The sequence below is a fragment of the Amia ocellicauda genome, chromosome 12 (assembly GCF_036373705.1).
Source record: "Amia ocellicauda isolate fAmiCal2 chromosome 12, fAmiCal2.hap1, whole genome shotgun sequence".
In the NCBI taxonomy this organism is placed as follows: Eukaryota; Metazoa; Chordata; class Actinopteri; order Amiiformes; family Amiidae; genus Amia; species Amia ocellicauda.
The window spans coordinates 36382748-36401858 of NC_089861.1; the positions used below are offsets into that span (position 1 = coordinate 36382748).

General features: G+C 37.5%; 1 protein-coding gene and 1 long non-coding RNA gene across 3 annotated transcripts in view; one reads left to right on the forward strand and one right to left on the reverse strand.

The window, feature by feature from the left end:
• iglon5 (IgLON family member 5) overlaps positions 1-19111 on the forward strand; it is a 326672-nt gene that overhangs the window by 147609 nt on the left and 159952 nt on the right. The gene's annotated exons all lie outside the window — the stretch shown is intronic.
• LOC136765014 (uncharacterized) lies at positions 8142-12414 on the reverse strand. 2 transcript variants are annotated; one of them, XR_010821287.1, is made up of 3 exons: positions 12245-12414; positions 11801-11877; positions 8142-10212 (listed from the first exon to the last, which is right to left on the reverse strand). It is a non-coding gene; the product is annotated as an uncharacterized LOC136765014 (long non-coding RNA). The 2 variants fall into 2 exon arrangements; XR_010821286.1 differs by having other exon boundaries at positions 11801-11976.

Below are 19111 nucleotides of genomic sequence, written 5' to 3' on the forward strand. Positions count from 1 at the left end.
TTTGACTTGGCCACTCCAGGACATTAACCTTTTTGTTTTTAAGCCACTCCAGTGTGACTTTGGCTGTATGTTTGGGGTCATTGTCCTGCTGGAAGATTAATCTTCTCCCAAGTCCCAGGTCTCTTGCAGACTTCAGCAGGTTTTGTTCCAGGATTTCTCTGTACTTTGTTGCATCCGTTGCCCTCTATCTTTACAAGGTTTCCAGGCCCTGACACAGAGAAGCATCCCTATAGCATGATGCTGCCACCACCATGCTTCACGGTAGGGATGGTGTTCTCAGGATGATGTGTGGTGGTGTGGCTTGCACCAAATGTAGTGCTTGGCGTTGAGGCAAAAAGCTGTATTTTTGTCTAATCAGACATAGAATCTTCCTCCACTTGGTGTCAGAATCTCCCACATGCCTCCTGGAAAACTCTAGCTGGTATTTGATGTGAGTTTTTTTCTCTTTTGTGAAGCACCTGGGCTATTGTTGCAGTATGCACAGTGTCTCCCAGCTCAGCCATGGAAGACTGTAAGTCCTTTAGAGTTGCCATAGACCTCTTGGTGGCCTCCTTGACTAATGCCCTTCTGGCTTGGATACTCAGTTTTTGAAAATGGCCCAGGCAGATTCACAGTTGTGCCACTCTATTCTCTATTTCTAAATAATTGACTTTACTGTGCTTTGGGGGATATTCAATGCTTTGGAAATGTTCTTATATCCTGCCCCCTGATTGGTGCTTTTGAAGAACCTTATTCTGGATTTGATTTGAATGTTCCTCCATCTTCATGATGTAGTTTTTGTTAGGAATTGTACTAACCAACTGTGGAACCTCCCAGAGACAGGTGTATTTAACCTGAAATCATGTGACACACCTTAATTGCACAGAGGTGGACTATGTTGATCAGTAGCAAAAACTCCTGATAAAATCCATTCTGATTTCATGTTGTGACACAATGAAATGTGGATAAGTACAGGGGGTGAATACTTTTGAGAGCCACTGTATATAATATTGTTTCCTTGTATAATCAGTTTATTTTCAAAAGTTTTACATTTGCTAGACAATAGAACAAGTAGATTGATAATTGGTGTACCTTTTAATGTATTTATTTAAACATAAAGAACCAGAATTCAATTGAAAAATAATAATAAAGATTGATGTCAGCAAAATGAGGGCGAAGCGCTGCCTGCAAAAGCCAACGGTGGGAACCCTGAAATCAGGCAGATTTTGATTAAAGCATATTGTTGCACTGTTCCAAAAAAATATCAGGCGAGGGTAAAATTGAGGTTGCTTTATTTTCCATACTCAGTAAACAAATCAGAAGTATTTACAAGTTGCCACAGACAGACACAGGAAAGTATAGGTGAGAGGTAGCCATCTTGTTGTTTGACTATTTTCTGTCATCCTCACTCCAACATCCCACTGTTTGCCACCAGAGGTTGTCATCCTCCAAATTCTAACCCGTCCTTCCCATTCACCTGCTTCACTCATTCCATTTACATTCCACACCACCATGTGCACCTGCAGTGTTCATCCTCCACCCTCATTGGCTCTGCACCTCACATCCCTGTTCCCTGCTTCACTCTGCTCTCTATTTAAACCCCTTTTCCCCCTGCATTCAATGCTAAGTCTTGATCTTCCTTGTGTTGTCACTTCTAAGCATTATTCCCAGTCATTACCTGTGCCTTGTCTACAACCTTTCCTGCCCTGACTACCACCTCTTGGATTTCCTCTACGGTCTTGTTTGTACCATCGCCCGACCTCCTGCCTGCCCTCTTGATGACTCTTCTGCCTGTTCCCTCGGATCCTGTTTGCCGGCTCTTGACCCTCGCCCATTTCGACTCTTCTCTGCCTCTCCGCACCTGGGTTCTCCCGTCCCATGCCTAGTCCTCCGTAACAGTTTCAGACCAGTCTTGGCATTCCTCATTTTGTTTTAACTTTGCCTTAATTGAAGTTAGCATTGTCTGTAGTTTGCCTAAATTGAAGTCAATTCAGTTCAGCTGCTTAGTTGGTGAAAGCAAATAGGTTGTAGAAAGGTGATTTAGTCAAGGACTATCAGGAATTCTGTTGCAGGTGGGGCCAGTTAGGTGTGAATTGGGGGCAGGTAGACAAAAGCTACTTAAAGCAGCTGTTGAGAAAGAGCTGTGCTGTTTCTCGGTCACAAAAGTTAAGCAGTTGACTAGGGATCAGGAACAAAAAAAAAAAGCGGGTGATGGGAGGGCAGTTGAGCACCAGAGCACCATGCTGCCCACTCCCCCCCCACAGAAGGGGTAGGCAGTTATAGTAGGAGATTCAATCCTTAGAGGCGTAGATCACACAGTGTGTTCTAGTGATAAGGAGACCCGCATGGTATCTTGCCTGCCTGGTGCTCAGGTTGCAGATCTCCCTGAACACGTAGACGGGCTACTGGCCAAAGCCGGGGGGGAATCCACTGGTCATGGTCAACATTGGAACCAATGACATAGGAAAAGGTAGGGCAGATGTTCTGCAAGAAAAACCTAAAGAGTTAGGAACAAAACTAAAGAGCAGATCCTCCATGTGCATGGCCAGGGAGACAGGCTGAGATTAGAAAGTTTAACATGTGGTTGAAATCTTGGTGTAGGGAAGAGGATTTTAGGTTTATGGAGCATTGGTCTTTCTTCTGGGATAGATGGGACATGTACAAACTGGAAGGTCTACATCTAAACAGAAAGGGGGCCAATGCAGGGAGAGCATATGTGCAGAGTAATTGAGACTCTTTTAAACTAGGGACCAGGGTGGCAGGGAGCTCTGAAAATGGGAGATGTTCCACTAAGGAAATAAAACAAAGGGAAACTGCTAGTAGGAAAGTCCTGAAATGTTTGTACCTCAATGCTAGGAGTAAAAGGAACAGGGGATGTCCCGAATGACTGGAAGACAGCTAATGTCATACCAATCCACAAGAAAGGGACAAAACTGAGCCAGGAAATTACAGACCAATCAGTCTCACCTGCAGCACCTGTAAAATGTTGGAGAAAATGATTAGACAGAAAATAGAGCAGCACCTTAATGAAAACCATATTCTTGGAGATAGTCAACATGAGTTTAGATGAGGCAGATCATGTCTTACTAATTTATTGGAGTTTTTCGAACACGCAACTGCAGATGTAGATCATGTGAAAGCATATGATATGATATACTTAGATTTCCAAAAAGCTTTTGATAAGGTTTCACACCAAAGACTGATCCTCAAATTGGAAGCTGTAGGCATTCAGGGTAATGTAAATATATGGATTATGAACTGGTTGATGTATAGGAAACAGAGGATGTCGATTAGAGGAGTTGCTTCTAACTGGAGTGAGGTTGTTGGTGGAGTTCCACAGGGATCCGTACTAGGGCCTTTGCTTTTTCAAATCTATATTAATGATCTGGACTCTGGGATAGTTAGCAAACTTGTCAAATTTGCAGATGATACTAAAATAGGTGGCTCAGCAGATACAATCTCAGCAGCACAGGGTATTGAAAGGGACTTAGATAATATTCAGTTGTGGGCCGACACCTGGCAGATGAAATTCAATGTGGACAAGTGCAAGATAATACATGCAGGTAACAAAAATGTCCACTATAATTACACTATGGGAGGAATAGAACTAGATTAAGTAATGCATGAGAAAGACCTAGGAGTCTATGTGGACTTTCTCCATCCAAACAATGTGGGGAAGCAATACAAAAAGGCAAATAGAATGTTAGGGTATATTGTCAAAAGTGTAGAATTTAGAACAAGGGAAGTAATGTTCAGACTGTACAATGCACTAGTTAGACCTCATCTGGAATACTGTGTACAGTTCTGGGCAACACACTTCAAGAAAGATATCGCTGCTCTAGAGGCAGTTCAGAGGAGAGCAACCAGACTTATTCCATGTCTGAAGGGAATGTCCTACTTGGAGAGACTGAGGGAACTGAACCTTTTCACCCTGGAACAGAGGAGACTACGTGGAGACTTGATCCAAGTCTTCAAAATCATGAAAGGCATCGACCACATCAAACCAGAGGAGCTTTTCCAGATCAGCAGGGACACACACAAGAAATGTGAGTCTGCACCTGACCTGACTATATTTCTAATCAGAGATGGCCAGTAATGGAATACAAGTAGCAGCGTTACGTAGTCAGATTACAGAATTTTTATAACCGTATTTCCGTTATGTTACTCCTGTCTTCTGATTACTGATACTTTTTTAAAAAGATTAAGAGATTACTGATTACTTATGCATAATTTACATTAAAGTGTAAGGGAATCCTAAGGGGCCCACATTTAAGCAACATTGTTTTTATTTATGCTTCTCGAGCCAAAGTGCGGGTGATTTGGTGCCATTCTACAACAAGCAGGCAGAACGGAAGCTGCTTAGCATCCCACCTAGTAACACAGTTCTATGCTGTGTCCATTGCGGCAACATTGTGTTTTAAAAAGGATTTAACTTATGGAAGTACAGGCAATTGTTACCTTTCAAAGAAAGAAAATGGAACAAATATTAAAGTGCAATACAAGATGTGCCTACCATGGAAAAATGTACTGTCTTCTTCCAAGGATTCAACTTAAAATCTAAAAAAAACATCTGGCGGTAAGATTTTATGTGTGCAGCTGTCATACAATTATGCCTGACATGCGAGTAGAAAATACACATTTTAATAACAATTATAATAAATATGATTTAATAACTTTTTTATGAAAGCATAATAAGCAATACGGCAGCACACACACAGTATAACCAAAAACGTTATCCATAGTTTGTATTTGCAGTAATAAGTTGAAGAAACCCTCTTAAAAGGATGAAAACAGTAGTGCAGGAGTTGTGGTGTAATTGATAAAGAAGTCTTCATTGCAGGCTCGCCTGGAAGAACAACTGAGCGAATGTGAGGCAGTCTCGTGTTCAAACAGCTTTCTCACAGATCTATTCCAGGTTTTAGGCACATAATGTCCAATCAGCAGAGGGCAGTGTCCCGGATGTGCATGTGGATTGGCTCAGCCCTCGTCTCTCTACTTCCTCTTCCTCCTTTAGATGGTTGGGTTGCTGAGCAGCAGGGGCAACGTCACTGTTTCTATCTATCTATATCTATTTATATATATGAATATTCATGCAGAGCTGATATGTCTTTTATTAATTTTTAAATTTCTGACAAGACGTCAGGTCTTTCATAAGTTATCCTATCTAATTTTAAGATAAATCCACATACATTACAAATAATTCCTGTGCATCCTAGCTGGTTATGTGACCTTATGAAAGACTTAATATAATACCAAAATAACATCATACAACATGTTTTAGCCTAAAACAAAACAAAACATAATGAAACTGAATAAGGTGTGATGTGCTCTTTAACAGAGTATGCGTTTATGGAATTGTCGCATGTAAACTTTTACAAACTGATAGATATCACTTAAAAGAAGGTAAGACATCAATAATGTGTTAATTGCATAAACAAGATGCATAACCCTCACTCGTCGATACTTAAAAAGAACGCCGTAATTGCATTGATTTCAAACTGTTTTCGGTGCCTGGTGAATTGAAACCAGTGATGATGATAACAATACATGGCATTTAAATCCCCTTTATTATAGCAAGTTGCTTGATCTGTGTATCTTCACAGATGGAACAAAATAAACTATAGTCTTTATAAGCATTAAACATACTTACTATTTACAGATAAGGTACCTATTTAAGTTTTCAAGAAAATAGGTTTTAGTGATTAGCAGAAAAATGAAACCAGCTCCTGCATTAAAATCGTGGTGAATGTGATTCTTTGACATTAACACATTATTGATGTCTGATTTATGTTGGCTTGTAAAAATGTAAAGGGTATCACTTGTTTAAAAATGCATACATTACTACAATAATGCAAAGTATAAATATGCAAGAAAATTACAATGACGCAAATCTTAATTACCATTTTAATTGTTTGAACGGTGGAAACAAACAATTTCAATCAATCATCTATATTAGCTGCTTTTGTTTTTTAATAAATAAATAAATAAATAAGTATTCTAAAAGTAATCTAAAAGTATTCTTCTTATTATTTATTTATTGGCAGATGCCCTTATCCAGGGCGATTTACAAAACATAAGAGCAATACAAAAGGCAAGAATACAGTACAATTTACACATAGGAATAGGAAATAGGTATAGGAAATAAGTCCTACATCCTAGATAGTAAAAGCTAGTAAGTGCAGGCAGCATTAAGAGTTAAGGGAAAGGAGGCATAGGAGAAATCAAAATAAACAATAGGAGAACTAGTAATGACAATTTTACAGGATAATAAATGACTGGATTATAAATACAGTCTGAACAGATGTGTGTATGTGGAAGCTGGATTGCAGAGGATCAAGTGAGTGATGGGAAAGAAATGCATAGAGCTGACGGTGGACAGTTCGCACAAGGGTCTTTGATAGCGCTTTTACACCGACATGGTGCCCGTGCTGGAGCCGGATCTGGTGCTCGCCCTGGGAACCAGCTGAAATTTTTGCGAACCAGCCTGCTTTTCCGCCGGTTTGGGAACCGAACGCTGACGTCACTGGATGTGGTCGTTCCCAAGCGCGGAATAAAAGTGGAGAAACACACAGCAATAATAATCAGCACCAAGGCAGAGTACATCTTTGAAACCCTATTTAACCATCAAAATTAAACTCATTCAGCGTCTACACACATCACAGATACATTGTATTTATTTGTATTGATGCATTAAGGGATTTACATCGATTCACTATTTCAGACACTTTTACTGTACTGAATAAAATACAAGATAGAGTTAACATGCATTCATCACTGCACATACAGTTTATTATGAATATACTTTGTATGAGTGGATACATCTTCATTTATTTTGTGGCGTATTTTTACTTTATTTTGTTTACAAACCAATGACTATAGGCTAGCCTATTGATTATGAATGTGGCTGTTTAGGGGGTATTTTTGGGGGCAGATCAATAAACTGTCGGACGATCTCAGGTGATGTTAATGGTTTGATGGAAAATTCTGCTTATCTGATGAAGTCTGTGATGATGGTCACAAATCATTGTTGCATTGTCCCTGTTGCCAGACACCGCAACAATGCTCTTATGTTTTGATAAGAGCGTCTGCTAACAAATACATATTATTATTATTATTATTATTATTATTATTATTATTATTATTATTATTAATAATAATACATTGTGAGCACTGCTGGCATGTGAGCACAAAGTGCATCACTGTTACAGATCTTATTGTGTATTTGATCTTCTCTTACTGTAAAATATGTATGTTTTGTGTAATTTGCCCTGTGCTAAGAAAATGAATTTATTTATAAATTATTAATCATGCGCAAACCAACCAGGGACACGATTCGTAGGGGCGCTGAATTTGGCTAAAACCGCATTTCTGCCAGAAGAAACGGCCCATAAGGACCAGATAATGACCAGTTCATTAACAAACAACATTTCTATCTACACTCACCTAAAGGATTATTAGGAACACCATACTAATACTGTGTTCGACCCCCTTTCGCCTTCAGAACTGCCTTAATTCTACGTGGCATTGATTCAACAAGGTGCTGAAAGCATTCTTTAGAAATGTTGGCCCATATTGATAGGATAGCATCTTGCAGTTGATGGAGATTTGTGGGATGCACATCCAGGGCACGAAGCTCCCGTTCCACCACATCCCAAAGATGCTCTATTGGGTTGAGATCTGGTGACTGTGGGGGCCAGTTTAGTACAGTGAACTCATTGTCATGTTCAAGAAACCAATTTGAAATGATTCGACCTTTGTGACATGGTGCATTATCCTGCTGGAAGTAGCCATCAGAGGATGGGTACATGGTGGTCATAAAGGGATGGACATGGTCAGAAACAATGCTCAGGTAGGCCGTGGCATTTAAACGATGCCCAATTGGCACTAAGGGGCCTTAAGTGTGCCAAGAAAACATCCCCCACACCATTACACCACCACCACCAGCCTGCACAGTGGTAACAAGGCATGATGGATCCATGTTCTCATTCTGTTTACGCCAAATTCTGACTCTACCATCTGAATGTCTCAACAGAAATCGAGACTCATCAAACCAGGCAACATTTTTCCAGTCTTCAACTGTCCAATTTTGGTGAGCTTGTGCAAATTGTAGCCTCTTTTTCCTATTTGTAGTGGAGATGAGTGGTACCCGGTGGGGTCTTCTGCTGTTGTAGCCCATCCGCCTCAAGGTTGTACGTGTTGTGGCTTCACAAATGCTTTGCTGCATACCTCAGTTGTAACGAGTGGTTATTTCAGTCAAAGTTGCTCTTCTATCAGCTTGAATCAGTCGGCCCATTCTCCTCTGACCTCTAGCATCAACAAGGCATTCTCGCCCACAGGACTGCCGCATACTGGATGTTTTTCCCTTTTCACACCATTGTTTGTAAACCCTAGAAATGGTTGTGCGTGAAAATCCCAGTAACTGAGCAGATTGTGAAATACTCCGACCGGCCCATCTGGCACCAACAACCATGCCACGCTCAAAATTGCTTAAATCACCTTTCTTTCCAATTCAGACATTCAGTTTGGAGTTCAGGAGATTGTCTTGACCAGGACCACACCCCTAAATGCATTGAAGCAACTGCCATGTGATTGGTTGGTTAGATAATTGCATTAATGAGAAATTGAACAGGTGTTCCTAATAATCCTTTAGGTGAGTGTATATCGTCGCATTAACTCTCCATCATCATAATACTGCTGTAACACGTCTTTCCTTTCACGGAAGGTGCGCTCAGTTGTCTCTCATTGCTGCCATTTGCCAACTCCTAACTAGTTAGTTGACCTGCTGAGGCCATATTGTTACTAAAGTGCCTCTCTTCCTGACAGACCGCTATTTGCTACTGATTTCGCTCATTTTTAATCAAAACTCTCCTCACTGCTCGCGTCTCTTCTGGCATTTTAAAAATGGCGGCTGAACTCCAGCAAATAACTTTATGTGGAGACGTCTTTACCCTGCCCCCCGGCCACTGACGTCACTGGTTCTTTGGTTCCAGACCAGCATGTTTTTGGTGCCATAAAAAACGGCTCCGTGCCGGCCGGGAGCCAGTTCATTTGCGGTGGAAAAGCATGGAACGGTTCCAGATTATGCATCGGCTCCGAACTGGCACCGAAAGAGGGGAACTAAGATTGGAATGTGTACAGTAGAGAGCGGAGTCGAGGGCAGCTTGGAGTTTGGACCTCTTCCACTATAGTTTGCTCCCCCTAAATTTGCTTTTTGTCTGGCCGCCGTCTATGATCTGAAGGAAATGTAGAATCGGAAAGTGATTACTTTGTAAACTTCCTCATCTTGGAGAACATGTTATCAGCCTATAGTTGTCATATGACTATAAGCATAAATAGAGTTAAAACATACAATTATCATGTTGCTAGTCTGCAATGCTGGGAAATAATTGATTTGAAATGAATACATATAGTATCCCTTGAAATAGCTAGTTGTACAGGTTGTTATTTAACCTATTGTCAAAAATAATTCTTCTTGAAATTATGAATTGCAGAGAGACTTATTGTGTACAAGTGAAAAGGGGAGATCACACCCAAAAAAGCTTTAATAATATATACACAATTTAACAGTATTGTTTCATAATAAAATGTTTCTGCCTTACACATGGTTAGATATCACTCTTTTAAATTGTGGCACTTCCTGATGAATATATAGTAATTTGTAATTGCCTAAGAGATACATATTGTATTAATATTATTTGAAAGTATTAATGGCTTTTTTTTCCAAGTGTTTAAATGTATCTGCCTGGTTATATACAATTATTTGATTTGAGTAGTGTAGATGGCAGCTTATGTCAAAGTGACAGCCGGAAGTCCCGCCCTCCCTACGTACCATAGACCGGAAGGCCCACCTCACCTTCCGGTTACCCCCACCTTTGAACCGGAACTTCTCTCTCCTTCCCAGCACCCTCTGAGTTACCCTTTGACCCTCCCTGTTAGCCATCTTGGATGGCGGCCATTTTGTAAGGTCATAGGTCATCTTGGATGGCCGCCATCTTGTAAGGTCATAGGTCATCTTGGATGGCCGCAGCCATCTTGTAAGGTCATAGGTCATCTTGGATGGCAACGGCTATCTTGGATGGCGGCCATCTTGTAAGGTCATAGGTCATCTGGTAAGATGGCAGCGGCCATCTTGGATGGCGGCCATTTGTAAGGTCGTAGGTCATCTGGTAAGATGGTAGCCATCTTGCTAGGGTGACATCCATCGTGGTGAGGGTCCGAGGGTACCTCACCCTGCTGGTGTGGAGGTGTAATGTTTAATAACATGAACGGTGTTTTATGATACGGTTTAAGTAAATTAAAAAATACAAGTTTTAAACACATATACATTTTTAAAGTTATATTGTTTTATGATACTGTTTTAGTAAATTAAAAAATACAAGTTTTATATATATATATATATATTAGGTTATATTGTTTAATGATACTGTTTTAGTAAATCAATAAATAAAAGTTTTAAATACATATATATTAGGTTATATTGTTTTATGATACTGTTTCAGTAAATAAAAAAAAAAATAAGAAAAGTTTTAAATATATACATTTTTAAGGTTATATTGTTTTATGCTACTGTTTAAGTAAATAAAAACAGAATATATATAATAGGTTATAATGTTGTATGATACTGTTTTAGTAAATTACAAAATAAAGAAGTTTTAAATACATATACATTTTTAATGTTATATTGTTTTATGATACTGTTGAAGTAAATAAAAAGAGAATATATAAATTAGGTTATATTGTTTAATGATACTGTTTTAGTAAATTAAAAAATAAAAGTTTTAAATACATATATATTAGGTTATATTGTTGTATGATACTGTTTAAGTAAATAAAAAATAAGAAGAAAAGTTTTAAATACATATATTTATTATATTTAGTTTATATTGTTTTATGATACTGTTTTAGTAAATAAAAAGAGAATAAGAAAGTATTTTTTATATTTTATTTTAGGTTATAATGTTTAATTCGTTTTAGTAAATAAAAAAAGAAAAGTTTTATATATATTAGGTTATATTGTAAGTCTTTCACTGTTGGCTCCTTTTTCAAAGTTATACCTGATTCTGGCAACAAAGTATATCAGGTATCAATTGTAAATAAAGTGAGAAACACTTAATTTTCTATTCCTTTGGAAATACCTTATTTTTCAAACCTACAAATACATGGTGACAACTGCAACCATGAAACACATACAAAACACAGAAATAGGGACCACAAAGCAAGGATATAATAAACACAAATGGTATTTACTGCAAATTTTAAGTTTTGTAAAATTATTTATATAACTTCTAGGCTCACCCTCAACATAGTACAAAGTATGATGTAAACGTACAGGTTTACCAGTAGCACAGGGGTATTATTAATCTATTCATGCAACTTTTAGACACTTGTCTAATACAGAGCCAACAACGGCATTGACAGCGGGTAGCAGGGCTTAGACAATGCTATGCGCTGGGATTTAAAATGACTCTGTAGGCCAGGGCTTCAAAACCTTACCCCATTTTAACATTGTCCAATTAGCCTCCAACCCCTAAAATGCTAAGACATGTTTTTTGTATCATATGTATTACTGTTGTATTACTATGTACATTAATGTAGTTTATACTTTTTATTTAATTTGACATAATTATCATATTTTTAAGTACAAATTAATAAATACAAATAACAAATACTATATAATAATAGTAACAATTATGCAAAAAGGTATTAAGCAATCATATTTTTACTTACAAAATAATATATATAAAATAACAGTATACTAACTGAATAATAATAATAATAATAATAATAATAATAATTTTAAAACATATTAAACAAAACTCACCCTGACTTTGTCACAACCGCAGGATGGGGAACCTCTGCTGTAGACCCTCATCCACTCTGTCAACAGTTTGTAGGTGACTTGTAACACAAGTGCAGGAGCATGAAAACTCAGTCTTGGTGGGGTGTTTCTGTCCAGTCCAGTCTGATCTGATACAACTTTCTACTACATTTCATATTCTATTAAAATAGAACACATGAGTAGTTCATAAAAAAGTGTTAAATCTGCTCCTCTTATGAGTGTCTCTACAGCCCCTCATTGCTCCCTTGCATTACAGAGCATGACACATGCTCTTCACATTGAAATTCACATTCATGTTGATGTAGGACTCATCAACACAAAACTGTACAAAAATACATGAAATACGTAAACAATACAAACATTAAGAAAAGAATCCACTTTCAATCTGACATTTCACAGTATATATATTAAATCAATTTGAATTACCTCATGGCTTTCCTCAGGCTCGGAGCCAGGCCCGGTCTTGCCATCAGCGTCAGAAGCTGAGCGCTCTGTGTAAGATTCAGAGTATCGTTCAGCTGTGAGCGGTGGAGAGGGGAAAGGGAGATGCAGAGCAGGCAGGGTGTCTGTGAGACAGGTCTCTGTCCTGCTTGTCCTGCAGAGCCTCTCTTATCTGAAATGGCACTGGACACACCCAAAGCAGCAACGCCCCCCCCAGACAGCAGCTTCTGAAGAGAGGACACTGTCAAATTTAACATTCAATAAAAGTCCACTGTTTTGACCATTTTCAGTTGAATTAATCCTCAGCATCAAATGCATTGAGACCGTACACAGCTTCCAGATGACTTGTACTTTAAGATATGTTATATATTTAGGCTACCCTGTTATTGCTTGAATAAAATGTTATTTCATGAGAGCAGTAAGAAAAAGGGGGAACAAGGATATATAAGTTAATGAATCATTTTAAGCACTCTTGCTATTAGAAATAACTAAGATGAAGGCCTAAACTGGCTATCTACTGTTTAAAAAGAGAAATGGTTTTCTGTGAGTGTGCTAAAGAATTGAACTTCTCATTTCTGTCATTACAGTGAAATAACTGGAATACGTAGTATATACCTAACAGTTGCTTAGATTTAAATGCTTTTCTTTATGAAATGTAAGATGAGTGCTCAGAACAATTAGACATCTATATTTCTACCCGGGCTTGATTATGTTGACAGTTTATGACTGTGCTTTGCCATTAATCCAGATTTCACCTTGTTCTCTATGGGTTGGTTTCAGAGCATGATTAGCGCTAGTTTAAGTACATTACTCAGAATATGGCATTCACCATGGTGGTATTTTGGTATACAAAATGATTTAGGCTGAAGGACAATAAACCATTGGTATATAGTACTATACTAGGTTAGCAAAAGTAATTTACCCATGCACATACACAACTTACAGTCTGAATTAAACCTTCTTGGCTCTGTCTCACATGTACCAACTTTTCAAATCTCAATTTGACTTACTAGTAAACGTTACAAAGTGAGAGGGATTTAACCAAAGACAAAGAGCTGTCTATTTTTTTAATTAAGCCTTAATCATTTTTGCCATTATCAATATGTTGAATACCTAAAATGTGCACATAACAGAAATATTTACACAGGCATGTGTTTCCTTATGAGACTAGTGAAGGCTTAAAAGTGATAATAAAAAAAAGAAAGAAATGTGTCAATATTGGTCTCTTAAAGGGAACTATAGAGAAACAACTCATTTGTGCTATTAAAATAAGTAAACTGAATATGGCACACAAAGACTGTGCGGCAATAATTTAAACTGCTCTGTAGTAAAAGCCATGAAACCGGGTCTGATTACATATTCCTTCTTTTATTGTTATTCTTAGTTATTCTCTGGATTAGTGTCCTGGAGAAGGACAGCACATACTTATCAGATTGGGTGGGAAACGGCAGAGCCCTGAAGGTGGTTATCAGTAGCAAGCGATGGCTAGGTTCTAGATAAGGCCCTACAACCAGGCCTGGCCATAACACCCCAAACGACATAGCCAGAGAGCTCGTGTTTATGTAGCCGGCCTACGAACCCAGTACTCAGAGTGTTTTTTTAAATTATTTAAAACCGTCCTATACTTTCTCACTCTATATTGATACATGTACATTAAGTAAAAAAATAAACACACTTTGATGTTGTGGTATTGCATGAGCATTTCACTTATTTTCTACGGATTCTATCTGCTTAGACATGTTCAGTCCTGATCATTTAGACAATCTCATTCTTAAACATGAACTATTTATCTAAATTGTGTATATATGGATTACCTTTAAATATATGTATATCTTACTGTCTGTCTGTCTAAATGGAATGAGTATTTTGTACATTATTATTTTACCATGCTACACTTACTATGCTCTCTTGTAATCTTTGTCTGTATTGCAGTTTGGGGTGTACAGTATTTCACCCTATTCAAACAAAACAGTTATTCAGTTATGAAATCTTCAGATGACCATGTTTTGTTCCAAAACAATGTAAACAAGTTGAAATCTTTTTTTAAAACATGTCAAGGTAAACATGTTTGTACTGGTTTATCCACAGAGAGATATATGACTGGCACAGGTATTCTTCTAGCACATGTACACCTAACAAAGAACCATAACAGGGCATGATGATAAAACATGATATACATAGAACGTTAAGTGATATAACACCATGGTTTTGTGTAAAAACAATGAATGGTCATGTCAGCACCTAAGACTTTTGAAGTAGGAGGGGAGGCCTTTGTGTGATAATTGTAGTGAAGAAACTGAAACTTTGAAGGCAACTATTTCTGTCTCTGTGAAGAGTAATATGTCCGGGCAGCCTCGTTCCTCTGTATGTCTGGCTTCCTGTAGGAGATTTCAGACCAAAGCTGCTACACTGTCCTCTCACTCTTGAGCTGCAAACTGCTGCTCTGGCTGCTTCTCAAAGCTTTTGCAAATGCACTAAATCATTGTGGGTCCGAACTTCATCCTGTGTCTACAACCTAGAGATGCTCTTGATCCCTTCATGTGAATGGAAACTATTCACTCCATTATAGAACAAATAACATATCAAAGGTAATATTTGGTCATAAAGTCATGGCCTTATATGGGGTAAACCATGAAATATTGTACTAACTAAAGTATTGTGGGTTTCTAAAATTCATGAAATTATACTATATATTAAACACCGTGACAATTGGGAACTATTACAACTATTACAACTATTACAACAGAACCCAACACACACAATGAAAAAATATATATATCCCTATATACATAGTGTACCTATTTTCACTTGACTGAGATAGTTTAGTGCCTCTATGTATTTCACACTAGGAATGCTTCAAGGCTATTAATGATTAGAACAAATGTACTAACAAGTAGAGAACAACATTACAACTATACCAAATCCTGATTTCATTCTCATTCATGAGAAAAGCTGACTAGTCACCTTCTGTGGATGTAAAAAGGTTAAATAGGTTATTGTGTGTGTTGGGTTCTTTCATTCATTATGTTGTTTCTTGACTTTATTATTATTATTAAGGACATCAGCTCATGTATGACAATATGTATAATTACATTAAAGCTATTGACATATTGTAATAGTTCCCAATTGTCACGGTGTTTAATATATAGTATAATTTCATGAATTTTAGAAACCCACAATACTTTAGTTAGTACAATATTTCATGGTTTACCCCATATAAGGCCATGACTTTATGACCAAATATTACCTTTGATATGTTATTTGTTCTATAATGGAGTGAATAGTTTCCATTCACATGAAGGGATCAAGAGCATCTCTAGGTTGTAGACACAGGATGAAGTTCAGACCCACAATGATTTAGTGCATTTGCAAAAGCTTTGAGAAGCAGCCAGAGCAGCAGTTTGCAGCTCAAGAGTGAGAGGACAGTGTAGCAGCTTTGGTCTGAAATCTCCTACAGGAAGCCAGACATACAGAGGAACGAGGCTGCCCGGACATATTACTCTTCACAGAGACAGAAATAGTTGCCTTCAAAGTTTCAGTTTCTTCACTACAATTATCACACAAAGGCCTCCCCTCCTACTTTAAAAGTCTTAGGTGCTGACATGACCATTCATTGTTTTTACACAAAACCATGGTGTTATATCACTTAACGTTCTATGTATATCATGTTTTATCATCATGCCCTGTTATGGTTCTTTGTTAGGTGTACATGTGCTAGAAGAATACCTGTGCCAGTCATATATCTCTCTGTGGATAAACCAGTACAAACATGTTTACCTTGACATGTTTTAAAAAAAGATTTCAACTTGTTTACATTGTTTTGGAACAAAACATGGTCATCTGAAGATTTCATAACTGAATAACTGTTTTGTTTGAATAGGGTGAAATACTGTACACCCCAAACTGCAATACAGACAAAGATTACAAGAGAGCATAGTAAGTGTAGCATGGTAAAATAATAATGTACAAAATACTCATTCCATTTAGACAGACAGACAGTAAGATATACATATATTTAAAGGTAATCCATATATACACAATTTAGATAAATAGTTCATGTTTAAGAATGAGATTGTCTAAATGATCAGGACTGAACATGTCTAAGCAGATAGAATCCGTAGAAAATAAGTGAAATGCTCATGCAATACCACAACATCAAAGTGTGTTTATTTTTTTACTTAATGTACATGTATCAATATAGAGTGAGAAAGTATAGGACGGTTTTAAATAATTTAAAAAAACACTCTGAGTACTGGGTTCGTAGGCCGGCTACATAAACACGAGCTCTCTGGCTATGTCGTTTGGGGTGTTATGGCCAGGCCTGGTTGTAGGGCCTTATCTAGAACCTAGCCATCGCTTGCTACTGATAACCACCTTCAGGGCTCTGCCGTTTCCCACCCAATCTGATAAGTATGTGCTGTCCTTCTCCAGGACACTAATCCAGAGAATAACTAAGAATAACAATAAAAGAAGGAATATGTAATCAGACCCGGTTTCATGGCTTTTACTACAGAGCAGTTTAAATTATTGCCGCACAGTCTTTGTGTGCCATATTCAGTTTACTTATTTTAATAGCACAAATGAGTTGTTTCTCTATAGTTCCCTTTAAGAGACCAATATTGACACATTTCTTTCTTTTTATTATTATCACTTTTAAGCCTTCACTAGTCTCATAAGGAAACACATGCCTGTGTAAATATTTCTGTTATGTGCACATTTTAGGTATTCAACATATTGATAATGGCAAAAATGATTAAGGCTTAATTAAAAAAATAGACAGCTCTTTGTCTTTGGTTAAATCCCTCTCACTTTGTAACGTTTACTAGTAAGTCAAATTGAGATTTGAAAAGTTGGTACATGTGAGACAGAGCCAAGAAGGTTTAATTCAGACTGTAAGTTGTGTATGTGCATGGGTAAATTACTTTTGCTAACCTAGTATAGTACTGTATACCAATGGTTTATTGTCCTTCAGCCTAAATCATTTTGTATACCAAAATACCACCATGGTGAATGCCATATTCTGAGTAATGTACTTAAACTAGCGCTAATCATGCTCTGAAACCAACCCATAGAGAACTAGGTGAAATCTGGATTAATGGCAAAGCACAGTCATAAACTGTCAACATAATCAAGCCCGGGTAGAAATATAGATGTCTAATTGTTCTGAGCACTCATCTTACATTTCATAAAGAAAAGCATTTAAATCTAAGTAACTGTTAGGTATATACTACGTATTCCAGTTATTTCACTGTAATGACAGAAATGAGAAGTTCAATTCTTTAGCACACTCAAAGAAAACCATTTCTCTTTTTAAACAGTAGATAGCCAGTTTAGGCCTTCATCTTAGTTATTTCTAATAGCAAGAGTGCTTAAAATGATTCATTAACTTATATATCCTTGTTCCCCCTTTTTCTTACTGCTCTCATGAAATAACATTTTATTCAAGCAATAACAGGGTAGCCTAAATATATAACATATCTTAAAGTACAAGTCATCTGGAAGCTGTGTACGGTCTCAATGCATTTGATGCTGAGGATTAATTCAACTGAAAATGGTCAAAACAGTGGACTTTTATTGAATGTTAAATTTGACAGTGTCCTCTCTTAAGAAGCTGCTGTCTGGGGGGGGCGTTGCTGCTTTGGGTGTGTCCAGTGCCATTTCAGATAAGAGAGGCTCTGCAGGACAAGCAGGACAGAGACCTGTCTCACAGACACCCTGCCTGCTCTGCATCTCCCTTTCCCCTCTCCACCGCTCACAGCTGAACGATACTCTGAATCTTACACAGAGCGCTCAGCTTCTGACGCTGATGGCAAGACCGGGCCTGGCTCCGAGCCTGAGGAAAGCCATGAGGTAATTCAAATTGATTTAATATATATACTGTGAAATGTCAGATTGAAAGTGGATTCTTTTCTTAATGTTTGTATTGTTTACGTATTTCATGTATTTTTGTACAGTTTTGTGTTGACGAGTCCTACATCAACATGAATGTGAATTTCAATGTGAAGAGCATGTGTCATGCTCTGTAATGCAAGGGAGCAATGAGGGGCTGTAGAGACACTCATAAGAGGAGCAGATTTAACACTTTTTTATGAACTACTCATGTGTTCTATTTTAATAGAATATGAAATGTAGTAGAAAGTTGTATCAGATCAGACTGGACTGGACAGAAACACCCCACCAAGACTGAGTTTTCATGCTTCTGCACTTGTGTTACAAGTCACCTACAAACTGTTGACAGAGTGGATGAGGGTCTACAGCAGAGGTTCCCCATCCTGCGGTTGTGACAAAGTCAGGGTGAGTTTTGTTTAATATGTTTTAAAATTATTATTATTATTATTATTATTCAATTAGTATACTGTTATTTTATATATATTATTTTGTAAGTAAAAATATGATTGCTTAATACCTTTTTGCATAATTGTTACTATTATTATATAGTATTTGTTATTTGCATTTATTAATTTGTACTTAAAAATATGATAATTATGTCAAATTAAATAAAAAGTATAAACTACATTAATGTACATAGTAATACAACAGTAATACATATGATACAAAAAACATGTCTTAGCATTTTAGGGGTTGGAGGCTAATTGGACAATGTTAAAATGGGGTAAGGTTTTGAAGCCCTGGCCTACAGAGTCATTTTAAATCCCAGCGCATAGCATTGTCTAAGCCCTGCTACCCGCTGTCAATGCCGTTGTTGGCTCTGTATTAGACAAGTGTCTAAAAGTTGCATGAATAGATTAATAATACCCCTGTGCTACTGGTAAACCTGTACGTTTACATCATACTTTGTACTATGTTGAGGGTGAGCCTAGAAGTTATATAAATAATTTTACAAAACTTAAA